At 34.4% G+C, this 10,908-nt stretch overlaps 1 protein-coding gene across 2 annotated transcripts in view; it reads left to right on the plus strand.

Moving 5' to 3' along the window:
• LOC145674472 (uncharacterized) overlaps nucleotides 1-7,147 on the plus strand; it is a 55,551-nt gene extending 48,404 nt beyond the window's left edge. For both annotated transcript variants that reach the window (XR_014128948.1, XM_081744585.1), the window contains one exon: nucleotides 1,819-7,147. The gene's annotated coding sequence lies outside the window, so the exon portion shown is untranslated. The remainder of the gene's footprint in view (nucleotides 1-1,818) is intronic.
• Nucleotides 7,148-10,908: the final 3,761 nt, after the last annotated feature.

Consider the following 10,908-nt stretch of genomic DNA (forward strand, 5'->3'; position numbering starts at 1 on the left):
GATGCTTAAACTAAAGTGTTTTCCTTCACCGTGTTCACCAAATACATACAACACAATCAGGAGCTTCGTCAGGTAGTTAATTCGCCGTGATTTGCAGTGAAGGTCCTTACGTCTAGCTATTAGGCTTCTTAAGTGTGTAGCAGACCTATTAATTATTAGCAAATCTATGTCTCTCAGCTGATTTTAAAGATTAGAAAGTAGAAAGTTTTCAGAAGGTCGATTAAATTCATCATGGTGAGGTAGAGAACTAATTCAGTTGATATGCAATAACTTTAAACTTAGTTGGATATGAGAGCTGGATGTCAGTAGTCTTCTTGTAAAACGTTTATGCGTAGTGGTGGAATAATTTACAAATACAGTAATACTCCGACTTGTCCAAACTCGGAGGTATGCGGTTTTGGAAATTTTTAAGCAATAGTGTCACTCGCTATTTTTTTCGTTTGGCAACAATGCCCGCTATCTTAAATGTTTCTTGCTGTGATACACATTGGACGCGTATCGCTGTACGATTATAATTCTGTAATCTTCGAAAGTCAAGATTGTTACACGTTGTCCACAAAGCACATGGCAATTTACAAGTTTGACTGAATTTTTGAACTCAGTTGAAAATGTTTCTAAAATTTTAGAAAACTTAGACTCCAACGAAGAAGTTTTGTTTAATTGGAGTCCTGGTTCTAATTAAACAAAATTTATATGTATTTGTATGTAAAGTTGTACCTCAACTGAAGCGATTTTCGTCGGACCCACCCATTGCGTAATTTCGAAGTATTACTGTATGCGTAACTTTATGATCTTAGTTGTGTAACCTTATGATCTTGAGCAAGACTTGGAAATAAATTTTAAAAAATAACAGTCTTGTTGGTGTTTTATGAAAATAAAGGGCGTTTTTTTAGAGGCGGAGAACTTTATGTTGAAATAAAACACAGAAAAATCTTTTTAATATCCATGAAATTAGTTTTATTTGACAGATCATTTTATGGCATTAATGTTGGAGTATGATTTCGGGCAGGTAGCCACCGCGACTAGCGAGTACATGGCGTTAATTTGGAGGTCCTAATTTCACACACTGTTTGTAGTAAATCAAATTGTGTTTCGGCAATAATGCGTCGAATGCTGGCTTGCAAGTCCTCAATTGTTTCTGGTTTCTCAGCGTAGACATGCGACTTTACATATTCCCAGAGAAAATAATCTAATGGAGTCAAATCGCACGAATGAGGTGGCCAGTTAACGCCATTTCGTGAAATTAATCGTTCGTCAGATGTCTCAGTAAATTAATTGTGGCGCCGTCTTGCTAAAACCAAATGTCTGCAACATTATCTTTCAATTAAGGAACGGAAAAGTTAGTAATCATGTCTCTGTACCTCTCACTGTTGATTGTAACGTTCTGACCATCATTTTTGAAGACATATGGACCAATGATTCCACCGGCCCATAAAGCGCACCAAACGGTAACTTTCTCTGGATGTTATTGTTTCGACGTATTGCAAAAACGATCCATAGTTTCTCTAATTAATTGCTCTGATGGACGATTATGAGCACCGTAAAATGCACGTAATGCCCGATGAGTTTGTCGAATTGAACCATGGATTTCAAAATAAAGTTGCACAATTTGCAAACGTTGCTCCGGCGTGAGTTTATTCGTGATGAATTGCAAAACCAAACTAACCTCCAAACAACCAAGAACTGTAATATCAGCTGTAACAGAAAACAGTGTTGCCAGTTTAAAGTTCTCCGCCTCTTAAAAAAAAATCTAAATATATATTAACTAACATATACTATGATAATAGATATAATTTTGAACATTTTTTTTTTTAACAGGTCTCTTTGCATCGTCCAAATTAAGATGATCTTTGCATACAAGATGAAAGGATAACATTTCATTATTCCAGTTTCTAAAAGTCATCTAATTAAGAAGTAATGCTTCACGATAACATCACAGTGGTGGGCAGTTCTATATTGAAGTTTAGCCAATATCTTCATACTTTTATTCTCTTATTTTAATTTTATAATATACGTTTTAAATATGCTTAGTTTTAAAGATTTTTATTATTAGAAAATTGTTTATATATATATATATATATATATATATATATATATATATATATATATATATATATATGTGTGTGTGTGTGTGCGTGTGTGTGTGTATGTATGTTACCAAAAGTGTTAAGTCATTGTCTTATATAAGTTGACCAATTCCCAAAAAGCCTCTTGTTCATTTTACAAAACTGTATTAAAATTTTTTTTTCTCTCTCTCTCTATTTCATATAATTTCTGAACCTTAAAGTAAGCAAAATAAGTTTTATAAAATGAAAAAAAAAAAAAAAATTCGGGAATATATTAAGATAAATTAGCTTAAATTAGGTATCATAAACAATGAAAAAAAATTAACAAATTGGTGAAAGACGTTTGGGAATTGGGCAAGTCATGTAAGACTGGGAGAGAAACAAGTTTTATTTGTGTTTTACGAAAAGATATTAAAGGATGTGTAATAATATATGTAACATCACATATTTTATCAGTGTAACAGTTGATGGTTATAGGAAGATGTTTCAATAAGTAGGATTTTATATACCGGATGTATCAAAAGTATAGGCCATAAGCCAACTCTGTTATTAGTAAAGATACGAGAGAATGGAAACAAAGTAATGTTATTGGAAATAGGTGGTATTTAACCTAAAACGGTGAATTTTTTCCAATCGCACCAGCTCCTCACCTGTAATGCGCCCAATGTTTAATTCATAAGCAACAGTGCCAGTTCAGCAACCTTGTTTCCTTGAGCTCTCAACATTGATGGAAACCGATTTCAGGCAGTCTAGCTTCCCTTTCATTTAACAATATGCACATTCTCTGAGTCATTTTGGGTGCCATTACGTTTCGTTCAAGTAGCTTGCTTGACTGGAAACGTTGCTTGTTCATTTAACATAAGGCGTTTCACTATTTGGAGAGTCCAGACAACAGGAGGTATTGGAAAACTTATAACGGAGTTGACCTATGACTTCTACTACACCCAGTAAAAATGTTAGTCGGTTAGTCATTGTTCTCAGAATGTTACCCTCCTTTCTGAGTTTATAGAATACAAATTTTAATTAAATTTAATTTTTTAAATAAGATTTTATTGAATCAAAATGTTATTTATTCAACTAAGATTACAGATAGTCCTCAACTTACATAAATAAATTTTTCCAAGACCCTGTGCAGAAGTAGAAATTTTTCCATGATCGAAAATTTGTAACAAACACGTATTAAAAAATCGAAAAAATATTGTTTAATAATACTACAATGAAAAACTCAATTGAATAGTGTGCTTTTTAGATAGGGTTAAGAACGTTATATTCTTTACGCCGATGGTAAATAAAGAAAAAAAAAGACACTAATAACAGTTCAGCAATAATTAATTAGCTTATTACGTCATGCCTCAATCACTAGAATTAAGGAATTTAGTACAAGTTCTTACTTCAGATGTAAGTACTGTTCATAAATTTTACTTACAACTGAAATTTGTTACATGAGTATGAAGGTACGTAACTCTGGGACTGTCTATATTTATCACTTAATATTTGTGTATGCAAAATATATATTTTCATGTTGTGTGTTATTTTGAAATTAGCAATTTGTGAGTATTTTTTGCTTCATGCTTTATATTTTAGCTTCGTTATATAAACTTTTGCGTGGAGACTTCTTATACCGAAGTCTTCTTTTTATCGTATCTTGGTTGTAAAACTTGTATATGTGGTATTTATATTATGTAAATCAATTTGAAGATTAATGTTTTTATAAAGTAATAATTTTTAAATATTCTAATATATTAGAGGTGGTCATAGTGTTTAGATCGTTGGCTTAGATTTTTACATTTTCTTTATTCATTTGAGATTTTTAAAGATTATTTTAATTGTTTTGTGTAATCTCTTGTCATCAAAGCAAGGGTACCCGTACGGCTACCTTGTTGTATTTTGCATTGATATGTTTATGTAGTTTTTGTAAAAGTATTTTATTGTTGTTATTTTTCGTCTGAAATCTACTACTAAGACAGGATGTCCAATATGGCGATGATGTACAGTAAAATCTCTTGTAATACCTAAACAACGGCACTGTTTTCAGCGTCGATTTTCCTCGAGCAGGCAAGTCCAGAACGAGCGCTTCATGTAATAGTTTACTGTAAGCAGCTGATTGATTACAAGAGAGATCATCTGAGCTCTTTTGTGTGTTGAGCGCTTGGAACTTGCGCCAGCAAACTTCGTTCACAGATAGTTCAAGTGTATGCGGCTATGGCCTCTCCCGCAAAACGGGATTATGTTACGTTTCTGTGTTATTCAGATATACAGTGAACGCTAAACTGAAAAAAAAAACGAAAGAAAAGAAAAACGATCAACGAATTTAGTATGCCGCAATTTCTACAGATGTTGTCACAAAATACACAAACAGGTGAAATCTGGAAATATATCGTGTATATTTAATTATATGGGAAAATTTTTATCCCTAAACGGCCGAACTTCGTTGTAGCTAATTACAAGAAATCTTACTGTATTTTAAACTTGTATGTATGTGTAGGTAAGGAGAATACCAAAGAATACTCCTAGCTTTATTTTATTTAGTATATATATATAAACTGAAGGTCACAACTAGAGGCTGTGATTTATTAGTTCCATATATCGAGTCGGTTAGTAAGGGTAGACTTGTTTTACAGCATGGAAATTTTTATATTAATGTTAATACATGGGAATATGTATGTAAAACAAGTTAATTATTTTTATAAAGTAGTAATTCGTAAGTGCTTTTTATATTGAATGTAAACAAGCGATTCTTATATAATTTTACTTCACTTTTTATTATTTGAGTATTTCTAACACTGTGTAGAATAGCTAAGCAACACCCGTCCTATCTATTAACCCTCATGATACCAAGGTATTTTCAAAAAGTAGCATTCCAAAGGAAGGACTTGTTGAACTCATGAAAGAAAACTATTTTTAAATACCAATTTTAAAAGGTTTTATTATCGTTAAACGAAATGACTAACATTTTTGTTCATAGAATATTTGTTTTTGAAGATAATCAGACAAAATCAAAATTGAAATGCCGAGAAATTAACAGAATTAGTGTAAATCTAGAGTCCTAATAAACCAAGTGAATTAAACAGAGTTTTGGCATGGTGTTTTCTGGGTACTGTGTTTTGTCTTGCAGTTACACTGCCTTGTTTCCACTTTACGTAGACTGTTACATTTTTTGCTTTTTACTTATACACTGCAGCTAAATGTAAATTGATTTCAGTCAGATCAAAATTATGATTTCCATTACTAGCGGAAGGACTTAGTGAACCCACTCCCAACTTTTTGGGCTTCTATAAAATAAATCACAAGCCCTTTAGAAACAAATACAGTAGAATCTAGCTCTTTACGTACCTTTAGATTATGTTATTATTTCATTTTTTTTTTCCATTCAGGAAAGAATTATTTACAATACAACTGGCTGGGGTTTGTGGAACACCTTCCCTTCTTTTGGTATCATTAGGGTTGTTGATAAGTAATGTGTGTATTAGCAAGAAAACTACTCGAGTCAGTGCGCAATATAAAAACTTTGTAAGCAGAGTTAATAGTCCGCGGTCTTTCTTTTCACATACCCCAGGTATATACGTTCTGAAACGTAGATTTTTCTTTTTTCATTGAGGAAACAATTATACGTCGAATATTTTGAAAGCAAGACAAATTTTCAACATACGGAATAAATGCTTTTCTTTGGATCTTACGTAACAAAAAGTTGAATACTCACCGTTAAATTTTGTAACTAGTAGATTTATGTTCATACCATCAAAATGATTTGTCTATTTAATACATACTCTTCTGTCTCTCACGATGGATCGAACAGACCAATTTTTAAGTGCGATTTCCGGCAGCATGTAGACAACTAAATTATTTTGTGTTAAACAAAATAATAATAATAATAAATAAATAAAAAAATAAAATAAATAAATTGGCCCTTCCTTTCGACGAAACATATACCATATATGTGGCGTAACGACGTATCATCATTTGAGTAGGTGGATCTTGTACTACCTTCAAGTACAGAGAGTAATACTTGCACAATCAACAAATTACAAAAGAGCAATTAACTTAATGTTAGTGGTTTCATTTTTACGTGACTTAGACTACGATACTTTCATTGCGTTAAATCTTACTCTTACCAAAATTTGAACCGATATCTTTTCTACGTAAAATCCTACGGACTTCGGCAGGGTCTCATCAACATCCTTTTGTTACTATCTTCTTAAAATTGAGTATTTGACATTCGTGAATTATAAATTTGTGAGAAAACCCTTGAAATAACAGATAACTCCCCAGGATACAAGGCAGAAGAAATATCGGTTCAAATGTTGGTCCGAATAGGATTTAACACAACTGCGATATCAAGTTTTATTTTCATGTCGTAACAATTAAATCTTCCTTTAGAAACATTGCGTAAAATAAGCGCAAAACTAAGATTGCATGTAGAATATACTGAGTAAAAGATTGCATTACCTTAAGCAAATTTACCTACGTATTGAGCATATCTAAGCTGGTTAAACACTACAAATTCTCACAAACGTTATAGTAATTGATTTGAGTAATATGGTACATGTATAATATGCAGCTTTCTTTTATTCACTGCTAGAAATGCCTAGTAATTTATGTCCTGAGCTCATGAAAGAATTTGCTTAGTTTTTTTTCCTTAATTGTCATGTTAGTGATTAAATTTAAACATCACATATAATTCTTTCAACAAGACTGAAACACATTGTTTCATTCACGTATGTGCGCTACAGGGTACCTAAACAAAAGTTTGTTTGTAAATGTCGCAATATTTAATCCAATTCAGTTTGTTTTAAAATATTTATAGTAAATATGTGGAAAGCTTTGTTTAGTCTATATGTAGCTTTGTTTAGTCCATATGTAGCTTTTTATGAAAGAATTGAAGTTCGCTTAGTAGTAAGATTTATATAACTGCTTGAAAAGGATAAAATAAGGAGGTTACACTAGTGCGAGTATATGCGTATTTCAGAATTTAATTTTTATATCGCAGTGTTAATTCGATATACATTGAAAGTTTATAGCTGTTTTAAAGGAAAGAGTTTGAAGCTTATATTCCTTAAAAATCTGAAATAAAGAGCTTATGAAGTATCTAATTTTTTAAGTATATTTTCAGATAATTGTACCCAATTTATTTTCTTTTTTGTTAGTAGCAGTTACGGAGGTGTTTATCGTAAATTCTTTAAATACACTATCCGACAATTAGGTAGTAAGACTGATTTTATTGTGACCAAAGATAATGTAATAATATCTGTTTCTTATTCAAAGTCCATCCATCCTGCGTCAGTACAGCGAGTGGCACGATCACGAAAGAAATAGAACCACTTCTGCAACTCAATTTGTGAAATGTTAAGTAATGCCGTTGTCACAGCTGCTTCGATATCTTCAACATTGTCAAAAAGTCGTTCTTTTAATGGTAACTTCAGTTTCGGGAACAGAAAATAGTCACAGAGAGACATAATCTGGAGAATAGGGGGGTGGGGGTGCTGCAACACACACACTTTATTTTTGTCCAAATATTTCTGAACAAGTACTGTTCAGTGAGCAGGTTCCTTGTCATGGACAGAAACCAGTTACGTGGGGCTGAGTATTCAGGCCGAACACGAAGAATTTTCTTCACGAAACGCTCTAAAACACTTGAATAAAATTGGACATTCACTCTGTGATCTTCTGGTACACATTCATGACGAATGATATTCTTACTGTCGTAGAAACACAGGAGCATTGTCTTCACTTTTGACTTCTGAAGTCGAAGTTTCTATGTATTCCCATATCCTCATACACTCTCCGCATCAGAAATCAAATTTGTCTGTGGCAATTTTACCCAGTTAAGCACAATTTAAAATTTGCTTTCTGCTTCATGCTGCCTTCGCTGCGACAATGCTGTGTCTACAGATCGTAGAGGAGGGATTACTCTTTTCGAACGCACATATTGGTTTACGGATTGCATTTACTATTTCGACATAATAAAGTCAGTCTCACTACTTAATTGTCAGACGATGTACTTTTCTTTAATGATACGAGAGTGGATCAATAAGCGCACAACAATTTACGTATTAAAATATGTAATTGGTAACACATCAGGAATATAATTACACAAAGTCAAGGTTCATATTAGAGTTACTTTTCAACATACCCACCAAGTCGCTCAACACAGTTCTTTTGTGGCATAAGTTCCAAAATATCCCGCACATAGAAGTCTGTTTTTTGAGAGTATATCTGTGGACAATCGCTTTAACTTTGTCATCGAAATTGAAACATTAACCGGCCAAGAATTTCTTCATCTGGCCAGAAGGACGATAGCTTGAATGGTCGAAGATGGATTAGCCGGTCATACGAATTACATCTGCAATGACCGTGATATTCTGATCGCTTGATGCAGTTACTGGACGCTCGACACGTCGCAGATTCATAAGGTTCACACGGCTTTCTTCAAAGAACTTGCACAATCTGGAGATGTTGCTACGGTGCATACAATTTTCCCCATACAGGTACCCCATTTCTCTGTAAAATTTACTCGGGTTTTGCTCTTTTATTCGCACAAAATAAATCGCACTTCTCTGCTCTTCACAGGTAGAGGATTGTAATATACACACCATCTTTACTCAGTAGTTCGCGCTTTTGCTGCTAGGGGTACAGCTAATCAGACTGCCGACAACAGTGCAAAAGTACCTGCCTTTCAATTTTCGACTACAGCTCGTCAGTGCACATCATTTTCAATTTTTAATCCAAGATCAGCATACCGTCACGTGAAAACAATGTGCGTTATTTATTGATCCACCTTTGTATATACAAAAGTGACTTGCATGTTCGAACAAAATGTGCTATCGTGTATCAGCCTGAATACCATAGAATTAATAGTCCCATTGACTAGTGAGGATCCATCTGTTCTATAACCATTGCTATAGCATTTCAAGCTACACAAGGAAGCAGAGTTGTAAACAAGATACTTTCTATATGGTAGATGAAGAAGTTCCTGTGACATCCTGTTAAATTGGCACATGCTGCCGTTCCAGCTTGTAAGTGGGAATAGCAGAGGTCGAGAAGGGATTGCAGATGATGATATATACAGGGTGATTCAGCAGGAATGTCACATAATTTGTGAGGTAACTCTACATGTGAAAATAAACCGAAAATGTCCTATGAACATGTGCCCGATTATCGATCGTTACGAAACTGGAGCGGAAGACCACACACATCCATGAATGATTATGGAGACAAGTGTGAATATTACTTACCAAAATGCTGTGTAGACGCTATGGTGGACAGAATAATGATGGGGCCAACGCGAAACAAGGATTTTCATGTCGTCGGGAAGAATTGTGTAGCTGCTGGTGACACAATTGCCGAACTGCTTCTTCCATCTCCGCGTCACAACTGTAGCGTTGGCCCTTAAGGTGATCCTCAAGTTTGGGGAAGATCCAAAAGTCGCAGAGCGCAAGATCCGGACTATAGACAGGATGAGGCAGAATGTCAATAACACTTTGCCACAAGATGGGCAACTTTTTTTTAGGAGAGGACGTGTGGCGGTACTCTTATCGACTGACGCTTCGTTTTCTGGTCATAATGGTGTATCCACGACTCGTCACTGCCGATGAATATTCCTGGGCCACAATCTTCCACAGTCAGAAATTTAAAGACAACCCACTGTTTCAATCGGACGACACCACTGGATGCCATGAATTGCTCCATTACTGTGTAATGAGAAGAGATAGGAAGGTGAAACAAGTGTCATTCTATAGCTTAAACATCAGTGCATTAATGGCAAACAGTTCAGAATGTTTGCAGTACTATTGGCCAAGTAATGGGCTTGGAGACATCACTGTCTGAATCACCCTCGTATAATGATCAAACTTAAAACTGGAAGTGGTTCCGGTTTTAGTGGAGAGATTAGAGTACAAATGGAACGCTTAAATAATTACAGAAAACCGTCTTTCGCTGTTACCGTTTTCGCTCTATAACGATCAACGATGAAATCGGAAGGGATTGATTTCTGTCAGTTTTGATTTGAGTAGAGAGGTTAGAATAAAAATGGAACAAATTTTGGGACGCTTAGTTGATTACAGAAAACTGCTTTCCTCTATTTACTACTATGGCGATCAATAATAAAACTGGAAGTGGTTAATTTCTGCCTCTTCTGGGTTTTTACGCATCATATTTTTTATTCTTTCTATCACTTTTAACCCACAGCACTGTCAAAGAATTTCCTTCATCACGTCGTTTACGCAGCAACAGGTTTTCTTTAAATGCGCTGAGAAAGAGTTGAGGAAAGCCTCGAAACAGTACATCGACCTGTCTTGGATATCTGTAGGTATGAGAATTTTTATTTGAAATAGCAAAAACTACTTAAGAGTGTTTCTTCTAGTGTAAGACTACCAGTCGAAATTTACGTAACGGAAGAAAACTGAAGGGACTAGGCGAATATGTTCAACGAAAACAATCCTTTGCTAGAGATGTGATTATTTCCTTGTACTAAGTGCAAAATGATTAGTATCCTCTAACTTAAGTTGAATTAAGTTATTTAGACATCAAAAGAAAACAGTTGAGAATGCTCGATGAGCATTGCCAGAACGGACTTTAAAAGATTTTTTTCTAAATTTCGATATGGCTCCTTAAATCTCCCGAAATCAAAACGTTTTGGGCAAATATCTCGGGTACGGAAAGAGTGGTACATTCCATTACTTCTTTCGACAGTTTTTTGATGCTCCATCAAATGGAGGGCTCACAATTGACACATTCGCAAACAACCCCCTCCCCACACACACATAGAGATGAGACAGAGTGTGTTAGTTCGTTTCTTTATTCGTTTGTAATAATGTAAAACTGTGTACACCTCAGAGCAGAATTA

This window comes from Thermobia domestica, chromosome 17 (genome assembly GCF_964235325.1).
Source record: "Thermobia domestica chromosome 17, izTheDome1.hap1.1, whole genome shotgun sequence".
In the NCBI taxonomy this organism is placed as follows: Eukaryota; Metazoa; Arthropoda; class Insecta; order Zygentoma; family Lepismatidae; genus Thermobia; species Thermobia domestica.